Raw genomic sequence first — 12,985 nt, 5'->3', positions numbered from 1 at the left:
AAAAAAATTCTCTAAAAAACATAGAATTGATATAACTTCGTTAATGACACCTCTTATACTACTATGCTAATATTTTCCAATAATCTGCAGGAAGTTGATCGACTTGGCTTATGTTTACATTCAGCTGTCAGATGCATCCGTAAACACTTAGAGGCGTACTGTTTCTGGAATGTGACTTTTTTCCATTTGGGGCCTGGATACAGGATTTATTGTGTGGTGAATAAGTGATGTTTTGTAGCTCAGGATTAGTGATCTCAGACTCACAGCGAGCAGGGCAACCTTAGTGAGAAAAGCTCTTGTATGTTTGAGCTGGTTAAGGTAAGGAAAGCATGACCAGTGGTGCGATGTGATCTAGAGAGGAGATGTAAAACTAATCTCCCATATTTAATGCAGCAGTAAACTGGGCTAGCAGACTAGAAGCTGACATAAATGTGGATTTAAAGAATATATTTCCCATGTTGTTCTTTCAATGAAGTTCCTCTTAACTAAATTATTACATATCTAATGTAGGAGTGTCTGAGGGCTCCCTGCTGGCCCATCCAGCTTTGGAACAATGTTGTGCAGCCCGTGACCAGAGATGCACCGATCCAGTTTTTCTAACGATCCGATACCTGGGCTGAGCATATCAGCCAATATTCGATAACAATCTGATTCAGCTGTCAAACGAATGAAGCATACCTTGCCATGTGAACAAAGGCTTTAACCTTGAAATAAACAGTGTTAAAAAAACGTATCAAATCAACACAGATATAAATGCACTAACAAAAAAAGAAATAACAGTTCTATCTAAAGTGCACTGGATTGGATCCCTGATATCAAATCGCTGATATCTGATCCAGCTGTTTAGTCAGTATCAGAGCCAATTTCGGATCCAGTTGTCGGATCAGTGCATCTCTACCCTTGACCTGCATCCCATTCTTGTAGCCTAAAGCAGACCACAAACTGAAAAAATTATAAAAAATCAACAATCTTTATTTTAACCCTTTTTACTTTTCTGGCTGAGGATTATAGATGATAAAGAATTAGAACAAATGTTGCAAGTTTTTGTTTTCATTCAATGAAACACAAATGAAATCTAAAGAAATTTTTGTTTATATTTTTTTATTTTCGCTCTTTAATCAAAAAGAGTCCAAGTTTGTGTCTTCCTAGAACGTTAAATCTTGAACATATTAGCCTTATGTGGCAAAAGTTTGGACACTTCTGATGGATATGATATGGCTGAACCTCATATTATTGTTATTAGCTATTAGCATTTAGCATACTGCACCATACTGGTCATGATCGCCAAAGATCTGCTATACATGGATCTTTATATAGATCCCTCCTTAACTATTGGCACATCTGGTAAAGCCATGCCTAAATCCTAAAATAAAGCGGTTGCTAAGGATACGCATCTGAAGAAATGACATGTTTTTACTTCTTTCGCTAGGTGGTGAGCTAATCTGGAGTCCACATTTTTTCCCACACTTGCAGGTATTTTAAACATAACATTGTGTATATCAGGAAGGTTAGATGATAAAATATTTTCTTTGAACAGTCCCCTGAGTTTCAAAAATCAACACAGCTCCCTTATTTTAATATGTCTGTTTATTTTTACCATTTGGAATTGGAGTTTAGAGAAACAATCCTTTGTGTTATCTTGTTAAAGTCATATTTTAGTAAATAAAGATTACAAAAAACTGCGCAACCATTAAAGTGTAAATGACAACACTGCTTCAGTAACCGCTATTTAAAGAAACTCTTTGTTTTGTTTTGGTTATTCTACAATGCTGAATTTCTTTCAGTGGTATTTTTGGCAGATCAATTCAAGGTTTTCTTGTTTTCAAAATATTTAGTATTGAGAACTGATTGTTTTTAAGGATTCCTTCAATCTGTACCAATCACTGTGCCAATAGTTGGGGAGGAGGCTTCTATATAAATAGAGAAAAGAAACCAGCTCCAACAGGCAGGGCCAACTATTAGTTACCTTCCATGATTGTGTCAACCTAAATGAATTGTGCTCTTATACCTACCCCTGTAACAGCATTGGCATGTGGATGGATGAACTGTTGCAGCACCCTCATTTTACTTTTTCTTTCCCTCTCTTTTCTCTCGTTATATTCACTTTTTTACTTTTCTAGTTTCATAGATGTCCATGCGTTGTTTTCTTTGCTCTCTTTTAGACCTTAGCAACCGTGCAAACTTCACGCACAGTATTTTAGCACAGCACTAATTTATTCAATACCACCAGTGATATCATAAGCTCTTCACAAATGTAGTTGTTTTTTTATTTCATGTTTATCAATTGATCCTTGTTCCAGATGGCAAAACCTCAGCATCCTCAACTTCTTAAGCTCTCCTTATTGTAGGCGAGTGAGTAGCTGACATGTCTAATACAGCAGAAAACCTCACAAATAACAATGCATTCCTTTGAATATATCTTATGTACAGCTATTTTGTATTATTTTATATCATGTTCTTCTGTAATAGTCCGGTGCACAGACAATCCCTATACACATGTCAATAAACCAAATAAAAAAAAAATTGTCTGTTTTTCTTTTTATTGCATAAACTAAATATTTTCCCTGCATTCCAGAAGAGGGCGCTCTCTACCAGCACAGAAGCTGATTCTGGCATGGACATATCTGCTAAGGGTTGCTTTAAATTGCATCACATATTTAAAATACTCATCTGCTTTAATGAGCAGTTTTGGCAGTCAAATACGGTACATCGGCATGGAAATATGATAAGCCGAAAATTACAGAACGCCCGATTTTCAATTGGCTATTCAGAACACTGCAAAGAATCCAAGAAGTAAAAGACTTGCTGCGAGCCGTGTCTTTCAGAAGTTTGTTCAGAAATTGTGTCACTTTTAAAGCCTGAGGAGGTTTCTTTTCTTTCAGGGAGGAGTGTGTCATGGTATCAAAGTGATCCTTTTACAAATGTGCTTTTGAACAAGGAGGGGAAAGCTCTCAATCTAGATTTAGGAGCAAACATCTTAGTTTAGTAAATGTTGTTTTACCTATAAGTAAATAAACCCATTTAGGTATCTGATTTTCTGTGTATTAAATGTGTTGCATCTGAGTGAAAGGACCACAAAATTAAAATTTGTTCCGTTCTGTTGAGAAAGTGTTGGAATATGTTCAAATATAAATTTGATTTATCCGCAAAAACGTTAAAAAAACTGAGCATAAAGTGTTTTCGTAAAATATATCTATATTTAAGAGTGAATTTCTTGAATTATAGCAACACAAACAAGTATATGTTTATAGAATAGCATATCAAAGACCAACAATATGGTCGGGTAAATGCTATTTACTGTTTAAAGAACTAAAACCTTAAGATGTATAACATTTACTCAAGTGTCCTGAGAAATCTATTGAATTTGGTTGAAAACAAGGTTATCTTAATATCTAGTATATCAATATCTTGTTTTTTTTGTTTTTTTTTAAGAGTCTATACTTCAGATTGTGATCCCAGTCAGGCCTGCTTATTTGGGGAAATTCGCAAAAACTGTCAGATTTTAGCTCAAGCCTCAATTTAAGTTTTGTTTGTAGTTGTGACTTTGGATCAATGAGAGCTGTCTTTCTGTCGACTGTCCTTTTTGTCAAGCTTTCTGATAGGATCTGGTCCAAGAACGATACTGGCTAACAGGGATTGTTAGCTTGAGAAAAACAAAAAATGATTTGGAATTTAAAAAAAAAAATGAAGAGACTTAGAATAAAATCTAAAGTGCACAATTTATTTAAGCTTCGTATCAGAGAGAATCATAAAGCTTTATGGTAAAATCAAACTATTTTAGTTAATTTATCTTTTTTTAGCTTTTGTATTTGTCTTGCCATCTTGCTATGCTGCCTGTTGCCCAATGCCCAGCTCTGCTGCAGCTGTACAAGCATAATCAGTGACCTTCCCAAAACTAATGTTTATTATCTCTGATGACATAATACAGGGCACCTAAGGGCTGTAGTGTTTACCAACACAGCTTGACATAAATACACACAAATTACATTTGACAGTTCTTTTCATTTTGAGAAAAAGTCTTTCCTGAAATCCAGCGATTGGAAATGTACAGTATATCAGCCTACTATGACTTTTTTTCTTTTTCATCAGTATACATTTGTCAGAGAAAAAAAGTCAACCATGTCCGCGGAGAAGATCATGTTAAATCCCAGGACAATATCTGGCTGAGAAAGGACAATAAAAAAGGTCATCTGACAAGTACCATGAAGACTGCATTGTTTGTGATTCACTGGTCTTTCTATACAATTAACTCAGAAAATGTGTTTATTACCAATAAAGAAATTCTTAAAAAATATCTTACAACAGAAGCCTTTTCTTTCACGTCCTAACTGAATTTGGAATCTAAACACCACTAACATAGATATATAATGAAATGTAGTACTGTATATAAAAATACAAGCTATATATATATATATATATATATATATATATATATATATATATATATATATATATATATGTAAACATATATATCTATGTATACATATATATATATATCTATATATATCTATGTATACATATATATCTATGTATACATAGATATATATATATATCTATTGAAAAAGTATTGCAGTTAAACATTTTAATATACAGGGAAATATATATATATATATGTAAACATATATATCTATGTATACATATATATATATATATATATATATATATCTATGTATACATATATATCTATGTATACATAGATATATATATATATATATATATATATATATATATATATATATATATATATATATATATATATATACATATATATATATATATATATTTCCCTGTATATTAAAATGTTTAACTGCAATACTTTTTCAATTAGTTGACATCTTACAGTACATTTCAAATATATTAAATATTGATAGACAGGATGTGTTTGGTTATGAAATATGCATGGATTTATATTTTAACAGTAAGAGTTATGTATATATGTTTCATATTTAGTCAAAATAGCTTTAAAATGCAACTTTATTTTGCAATATCTTATTTTATGAAATGTGTAACTGCAAGAAATATGGTGAGATGAATGCCCATGTTAATCTATGTAAGAACAGAGAGTTTACTGTTATATATTTCTATATGGTTATATAGCTGTACATATATATATATATACATATATATATATATATATATATATATATATATATATATATATATATATATATATATATATATATATATATATATATATATATATATATACTGCAAAAATAAATTGTATTTACCCTTAATTTTAGTAGATAAATAAGATGAGTTGCCAATGGAATTAGTATTTTTACTCTCAAAATAAGATATGTGCCTGTAATAAGACATTGCAGTTGCTTCTTCTTATTTAAAATGTAAACTGTCTTGTTCCATTGGCAAAGTGTTTCACTTACCTCAATTGTATGCATAAATTTAAATTATATATATATATATATATATATATATATATATATATATTTATATATATATATATATATATATATATATATATACGTATATATATCTTTCCTAAGCATCCTCCTACTCTTTATTACCCATGTGACATGCCATTACATTCACACCAGTAAATAGTTTTTATATGATGTTGGACAGATGGTGGAGGTACTGTGGATGCTTTGGTTTTGATCCTAGCTAATTACTGAGAATTGCTCATTGGAAGCGATGGGAAGTTGGAGAGGGGACTCCTGCCTCAAATCTTGGTGTGTTTTGTGTGCTTTGAGAGCTGGGTGTGTGTATTTATATGTTAATCAAAGGCCCTAAAATCGTATCTCTCAGTGGACCCTACTCTTTTACAGAGGTAGCAAGGGAGGGCGTTCCCTGCCATTGTTTCATCTATCCCTCATTAACTCCCAACACTGGGAAACTTTAATTAAGCTGGGGCCTCAGACGATTAATTACTTTTAACACTTTCACCTCTTTTTTTTTTCTTTCCCTTTCCATATTTCACCGAGCCAGAGGAAGAAATTAGCTGCGTAATTTCCAAATCCAATTAATACCAATATTAATGCACCACAATCTGCTTTCCTGTGTTCTCTTGTCTTATAAAGCTTTTCTCTTTTGTGGCTCAACTGTTAGAGGATACCAGACCACGTAAGCTGAGCTGGATGTATTAAACAAGGGTTAGCTTGTAATAGTTTTGATTATTTTAAGGAGTTTATTATGCTGTGTTATCCTGTTAGAATGATGGTGTTGTGGTTGTGGAACGGTAATCCAGTCTCATAGCTCAACCAATGGAGTTTCTCCCTGTGGATGCTGTTATTCCACATCATCACTTTAGTTGGGCAGCATGGATGTAGGTGGATGAGATTATTACAGACAAGGTAATATGTTTAACACCTGTCAAACACCGCTCAGGGAGAGACCTGCTGCCTGAGAGCGTTATGGAAACAGTCTCTGAACCATTTTATCTCTGGCTGCTTTAACCTCTCACGTTTTCTATCGGGGGGCTATATGTGAAAATAAACGATAGAGATAAAAGCATTAGGATAAAAAAAGGCCATTAAATCCTTTGATATCTCAGGAAGACCAGAGAACACTTACATTTAGCATTTTTCTAAGAGCATCAATTGACACAGACAGATGTATGAGATCATGTATATCATTTCTTATGGATAATACACAGAGGATATATGGCTCTTACAGATCTTTGGATTCAAGCCAAGGGTAATTGTTCAGCACTGTACTGCAAAAATTAATTGAAAATGTATTTATCTCACATTGGAGAAATTTACCTCTGCATTTAACCCATTCCATTGGGGAGCACTGGGCTGCCATTGTGGGGCTCTCGGGGAGCAGTGTGGGGTTAAGGGTCTTGCTCAGAGACCCAGTGTGGCAGACTGTGGGAGTGGGGCTCGAACTCAGAAACTCAGGATTCCTAGCTCTAAGCCCTAACCACTAGGCTGCTACTCCCCCATAAGTCAATAATTCTTAAATTAAGTGTATTTACCCTTAATGTGAGTAGTAGGTAAATAAGATGATTTGAGTATTTTTTTACTCCATTGTTCCATTTGCAAATTCGCCCACTTTTCTCCTCAAATCAAGAAAAAATTAGCTTACTTTAAGAAAAAATTACAGATTTAGATTTTTATTTTTGCAGTGCATGATTTTCAAAAAATACAACATAGTTGAGAAGGTGTCTCACATCAAAGAAAGGGAAATGTCCTTTTGAAATGGAAGAGACATTTTATACATTTTCCTTATTTTTATATTTTATATTTTGCTATAGACTACTTCTTACTCTGGAAAGGAGTGGGAGTAACATAGTCAGCAGAAACCGACTGGAACCGATCAAATAACTGCAGATGTGGAGAAAAAAGGTTTAAAAAAAGAAAAGAAAAGCTCTTAAAGCATTGAGTTATTGGAATTTTAACGAGATATCCACCTCATTCAGTACATAAAAAAGGAAGTTGTAAAATGATTTCTCTTTTGCGACTCCAATTGTGGCTATTAAGGCTACAGAAAAGCACTTTTTGATTATGGAGAATTCCGCCACAAGTCTAAACTCCCGCCTCCAACACTGTGAGAAACTGTTGTTCTAGTCCAGTGGCGGTTCTAGATCAAGCTTGCCAAGGGGGCAGTAATGGCCTTATCTATCGTTGTGTCTCATTTGAAGAAATTGAGTTTTAGTTACTCTGCAAAAGATTATTTAAAAAAGTAAAAATATTCTTAATATAAGTGCATTTCCCCTTAGTTTGATTAAGTAAATGGGATGATCTACCAATTGAATATTTCTGCTCTTAAAATAAGACAATTTGATATAATGCCCTTGAAATAAGATGATGAAAAATGTCATCTTATTCCCTTGTTCCCTCTTATTGTCTTACCTTCCTACCTCATATATTTTTTTATTTTTTGCTGTTTGTGTTTTCAGTACAGGAGCCATATCAGGGGCTAGGACTAGTTCTGCTGGGGCACTGGCCCCCGTTGGCCCCTGTCTAGAACCGCTAAGCTTTATCAGGTTTCCCTATGTCAGTCATTTGGCTGGTTAGGCTGACTTTGTCACCCTGCTGGGTTGCAGCCTGCACCTTATTTGATTCCTTGTTGTCAGCTTAATATTTTAAAGCTCACACTAAAGCAACGCGTGGTCGTCTCTGTTAGTGATTTATAAATGCTGAGAGGGAGCTTTGAAAGGGGCATTGTGTTTTTTCCAGTTTATTAAAGAGCTACTTTACAAATGAGGCAACCGGTCCTCATCAGGCCACCCCCTGGAAAACTTTTCAGTATGCGCCCCCTCAACAGTGCTAAGAGTATCTAGGCCAAAGAGACGCTTCTCTCACTGCATGACCGATAACTGCCTCGAGGTGCCTTTGCTGTAATTCTCTGTAAATGACAGCTAATGAAGGTGATACATCCTCTCATTACTTCGGGTCTTTGAGGGCTGTCAGATGATGCAAGCTCCTGTTCCTGCTTTGCTTTCTCCTCATTTGGGAAAAGCATTTTTTTTCTTGCATCTTGTAGGCACCTTCAGCGGTCAGGGATGAACACTTTTTTTCTTTTTCTCCTCTTCTGGTGTATCAAGCACACGCTCAATTAACACAGCGTGAAAGGTGAGAGCCGTTTTGAAAACATTTCTCATTACACCTTATCGCTGGGTCACAAAGGGGGGCAACGCAAAGCAAATTAGAGGGGTTGGATGAGAGATGGAGAGCAAAGAAAAGAGGGAGGGCGCTGGAGACATCAAAGTGTTCCTGCTCTATTTAAATTGAGTGATCTTGTGTGAAAAGATCCACACTACACAAAGATTAACCCCATCCACCCTCCCACTTGCACACACAGCTAATAACGCACCCACATACCCTTGGATTTATATGTCAGGGGTTAATAGCTGTGAGCAGGAGGACACTGGAGGGGTTGCATGGGCTGTTACTGCAAAATGCACGCGGGATGATATTGAATGTGTTCATGTGAAGGCAGAGCTGCTTGTATGTGGGGAAGAGGAGAGTTGGAGATCAAACAGAGAGAGGCTCAGTTTCATCATGGAGTGACAGACTGACACCAATCCCACGAGCAGCGCCGCTGGAACAGACCTGCCAGCGTTCTTACAGGGAACACACACAAACACTCACAGAGGCTGGGAGCTGATCTGTCGCCTGTTTTCTGCCAGTTTCATCATGTCCTTTACCGAGATGCAAATTTGAGTCATTTTCATTACACTGCAGAAGTGTTAAGCCTGTGGAGTATTTGCATATGTGGGCTTTTTTGTTTGTCCTCCTGTTAGAATATGTTACCTGTTGTTGTGCAGCTCAGAAAAGAGGATGTGTGTGCTCCCTCTGTCTTGCCCCAAGTTGTCTTTCCCTGTGCGTGTGTGTCTGCTGAATCCCACCCGGTGGATTAGTGACGTCGGTGGAGCTCACCCTTTCCCTCTGATAAGGGCGTGCGCTGTTGCCTCCCGCTCCCTGCTCCCTGTGCTTAATTTCAGATAGAGCTAATGGAATCTGTCCTGTGCGATTGTAATGCGAACCAGACTCATTTTGCACGGAGCTTGGAACTGTCAGCTTGGCAGGGAGGTGTCGAGTGGAAGGCGGACGGTGGGGGGTTTGAGAGGAGGAAAGCAAAACCAAAAAGGAAAGGGTTGATGGGATGGGACTATAGGAGGTAGGAAGATGAGGTGGTGTATTGTGATGAGTCTCTGGCCCCGTCCACACGAAGACGAACCCTGGCCTAAACGCACAAATTTTTCACCAAACCAGCCTCTCATCCACACGAAGCCGGCGTTTCGGGGGTCTGTAAACGATCACTTTTTTATACACCCTTCAGAGTGGGAAGATTCTGAAACGCCGTATTCGCGTTTCCATCTTTACACCCTAACCGCATTTTTTTTTTTTACACGCATGCGTCATAGCGTCGCCTCTAAACACGCAAGCTCGACACATCACAACAACAATGGCGCCGTTGCTGCTAATGCTACTCACCCTGCTGTCGGGCTGGTCGGGCTTACAACAGAATCTTCTTCTTCTGGAATATCTCCAGGAAGAACAGAGCAATATCGACCACATAGTTCAGCACCTGAATTTGACTTAACCACGAAAATAGACCCGCAGGGCAACCATGTATAAATATTAGTGCGCATGCCCTACATTTCGTCGCTTATTTTTGCTTTGGCACCACAGCGCCACTTACAGGCCTGGCATACATTTTGCAGCGTTTTCATGCATTCGTGTGGACGCTCACATTGATTTTACGTCTCCGTCTTTACGGCAAACGTTTTGGAAAATATCAGCGTTTCGTGTTCGTTTTGACTTCGTGTGGACGGGGCCTCTTTCTTGTAGAAGCACGAAAATGCCTCCAGTAAGATTTTTAAAGGGGAGGCAAGATGGGTTTCGCTGATGATCCAGGAGTGGCACATAAAACCACAGGCCATAACAGTTCATTGGCTAATATGATAAATTAACTTGCTTCTTCTTTGTGGTGGACACTGTGTTTAATGGATGTCTTGTTGTGGCCAAAAACATTCTCTAAGAGGAAAATATAGTCCAGAAACATAGATAAATACATGCGATTCCTTAAAAGGTAAAAGTGAGCAAACATTTCCAATGCTCTAAAAGGCCACAAAAAAGATAATTAACCATCTGAAAGAGTTGAAGAAAACTATATTACACCTGAAGTTCAGCAATGGTAGTAGTAAGGCCAAATGAGTAAAGCCCAATCAGAAACTCATTGGTTGATTCTGAATGCAGCAAACTGCAGCTCTTCTTTCACCTTTCATGGGATCAACAGTAAGAACACAATCATCGGTATGAAAGGAAATCCAGACTGCTGTGGTTTGTGGGAAACTATATAGCTATTAACTGCCAGATTCAAACGTCATGTGGTTTCTACGCCAGATGAATAATTAATAGGAAGCATACTGCTTCCTCTTCCTACCTCCTTTACCAATTATCAGAACTTTTCAGACAGCACTTATCATGGTGATCCCTGATGCATGTTTGGATTGAGCCATTGTTACCATTTGTTCAGGGAACAATGTGCAGATGCACAACTGGCTTGTTTTGCCTATGCTGTTGTACTACATTGGAATTGAAATCCAGCAATCTGCATGGGAAAGAAGGCAGATGAACACCCAAAGAAAACATCCTAAGAGACGACAACAACTTCTATGAGATGTCCTTTTGATTGGCAGCAGTAGTGAGTGGATGTATATATACCTAGACCAAAAAAGAGGGCTGAATATACGCTTCAAGGGTGTCAAAAAAAGATCACTAACTTTAGAAACCAGTTGTTCTGAAAATTCAAGCCAAAACAAATTTGCATTCTCATGTGTCTGGATGTGGAACAGCTCAATAGACTGGTGGAAAAGAAACTGGACTGGAAAAAGCCCCAAAAAACTTGTTTTGGCTTCAAAAACATGCAAATTGAACCAGAAGAATGGGTCCACCCCTTTGGAATGGGGAGTTGTTTGGGTTCTTTGTTAGTGTACAATACCTGATAAAGTGCATGTCTCCGAAAAGTTGGTCATTAGGGGCAATTGTTGGCCTGGCAAGAAGGGGGGGTGGGGGGTTTGAGATCCACCCCCTCTGTTTACGGTTGATTCCTGTCATGATGGGTCAAATATATATGACCCACATGCAGAACCACTCACAGAGACCGAGAATGGTATAACAGTTTATTGAACAATTACTGTACAGAGATAGGAATAAACAGTTCTTCAGCTTGGGGAGGTTCCTGCAGTCAGGTGAACCGGAAGCGGAAGCTCTAGGAGGAGATCAGAGTGGTGAGTTCAAGGACTGTGGGAAAACAGGGCGTAAAACAGAATACAAGATAACTTGGACTCACATTGTTAGTTGGGGAGGGTTTTCTGGGATCCCGTTAGTAGACGTTTGGTCTGTAGAAGGCTAGTTCATTGGAGGGTGGACAGTAGAGACTGACACGGGAGTGGATTTTCACTCCTGTCCCGTCCCACTCCCACAGAAAAAAATGGTGTCCCGTCCCGATCCCGTGCCAGAGTAGAAATCTAAATCCTGTCCCGTCCCACTCCTGGTGAAATTACTCCCACTCCCATCCCGCTCCCATTCAGAATGACTCCCGCTCCTGCACCACTCCCATTCTTGTTGTTTTTGAGCGCGGGTGAAAAACTCAGAGCGGAAGTTACTATTGGTTTGCTCCCGCTCCCGTCTGCTCCCGTTAATGTTTAATCCTGTACCGTCCCAATCCCGTGATCGTTACTAATACTGACTCCCATCCCACGGGAAAATATGTTATGATTCCCGAAAATATGTCAGTCTCTAGTGGACAGGCAGATTATGGATATCCTGAGGAGCAGTTGAGCAGACTGACTCTTGGTTCCTGAAGTGCTCGGCATGCAGATCAGGAGATCCGTCTCCTTTTCTTAGTGTGACGAGTGTTTCCCTTCCAAGACTTGAAGGGCCAGCTTATCCAGTGGATCTGGAAAATCCTATCGGAGAATCAAAGACAAAACTTGGTTAGCACTGAAAGAGCTCTGAAGAAACTCGGACTCAAAGTTGACTCTGCAAACTCAGAAGGGCTAGAGTACCCAATACTGGCAAACACTCTTGTGAGGAAGTGAAGACAGTCTGCTCCTTAAATACTCCTCAGGAAGTGATGACCCAATAGGCTGCAGGTGTGTGAGGTGAGAAGAACAGGAAGCCCTCCAGACCAGCAGAGGACAGTGGCACGATCTAGTGGGTGCACGGTGGAACTGCAAAAGAAACAAAACAAGCCCCACAAACTGGAATCCTAACTTTTCCAGTGTGTGGAACCAACCTTAAACCGACGTTTTTGGAATTAATTTGACATTTGAACTGTAAGCATAACAATAATCTAACAACAAAAATACAGGCATGATTTTTTCACATCAATATACTAACAATAAAGATGACAAATACAAAGTTGATGTTTTTTGTATATTATGGAATAGCTTTCAGGGTTTGGTTGAGGTTTTGAGGACCGAAATGCAGAGGTCAGCTCTTGATGTTCCAATGGAGTTCTGACAGGAAACAGAGGCAGGAATCCAAAAATCCAACATAAAAATACAGAA

This window comes from Cyprinodon tularosa, unplaced genomic scaffold (assembly GCF_016077235.1).
Source record: "Cyprinodon tularosa strain WSP-4 unplaced genomic scaffold, ASM1607723v1 ctg708, whole genome shotgun sequence".
NCBI classification, from domain to species: domain Eukaryota; kingdom Metazoa; phylum Chordata; class Actinopteri; order Cyprinodontiformes; family Cyprinodontidae; genus Cyprinodon; species Cyprinodon tularosa.
This window is presented reverse-complemented; position numbering follows the sequence as displayed.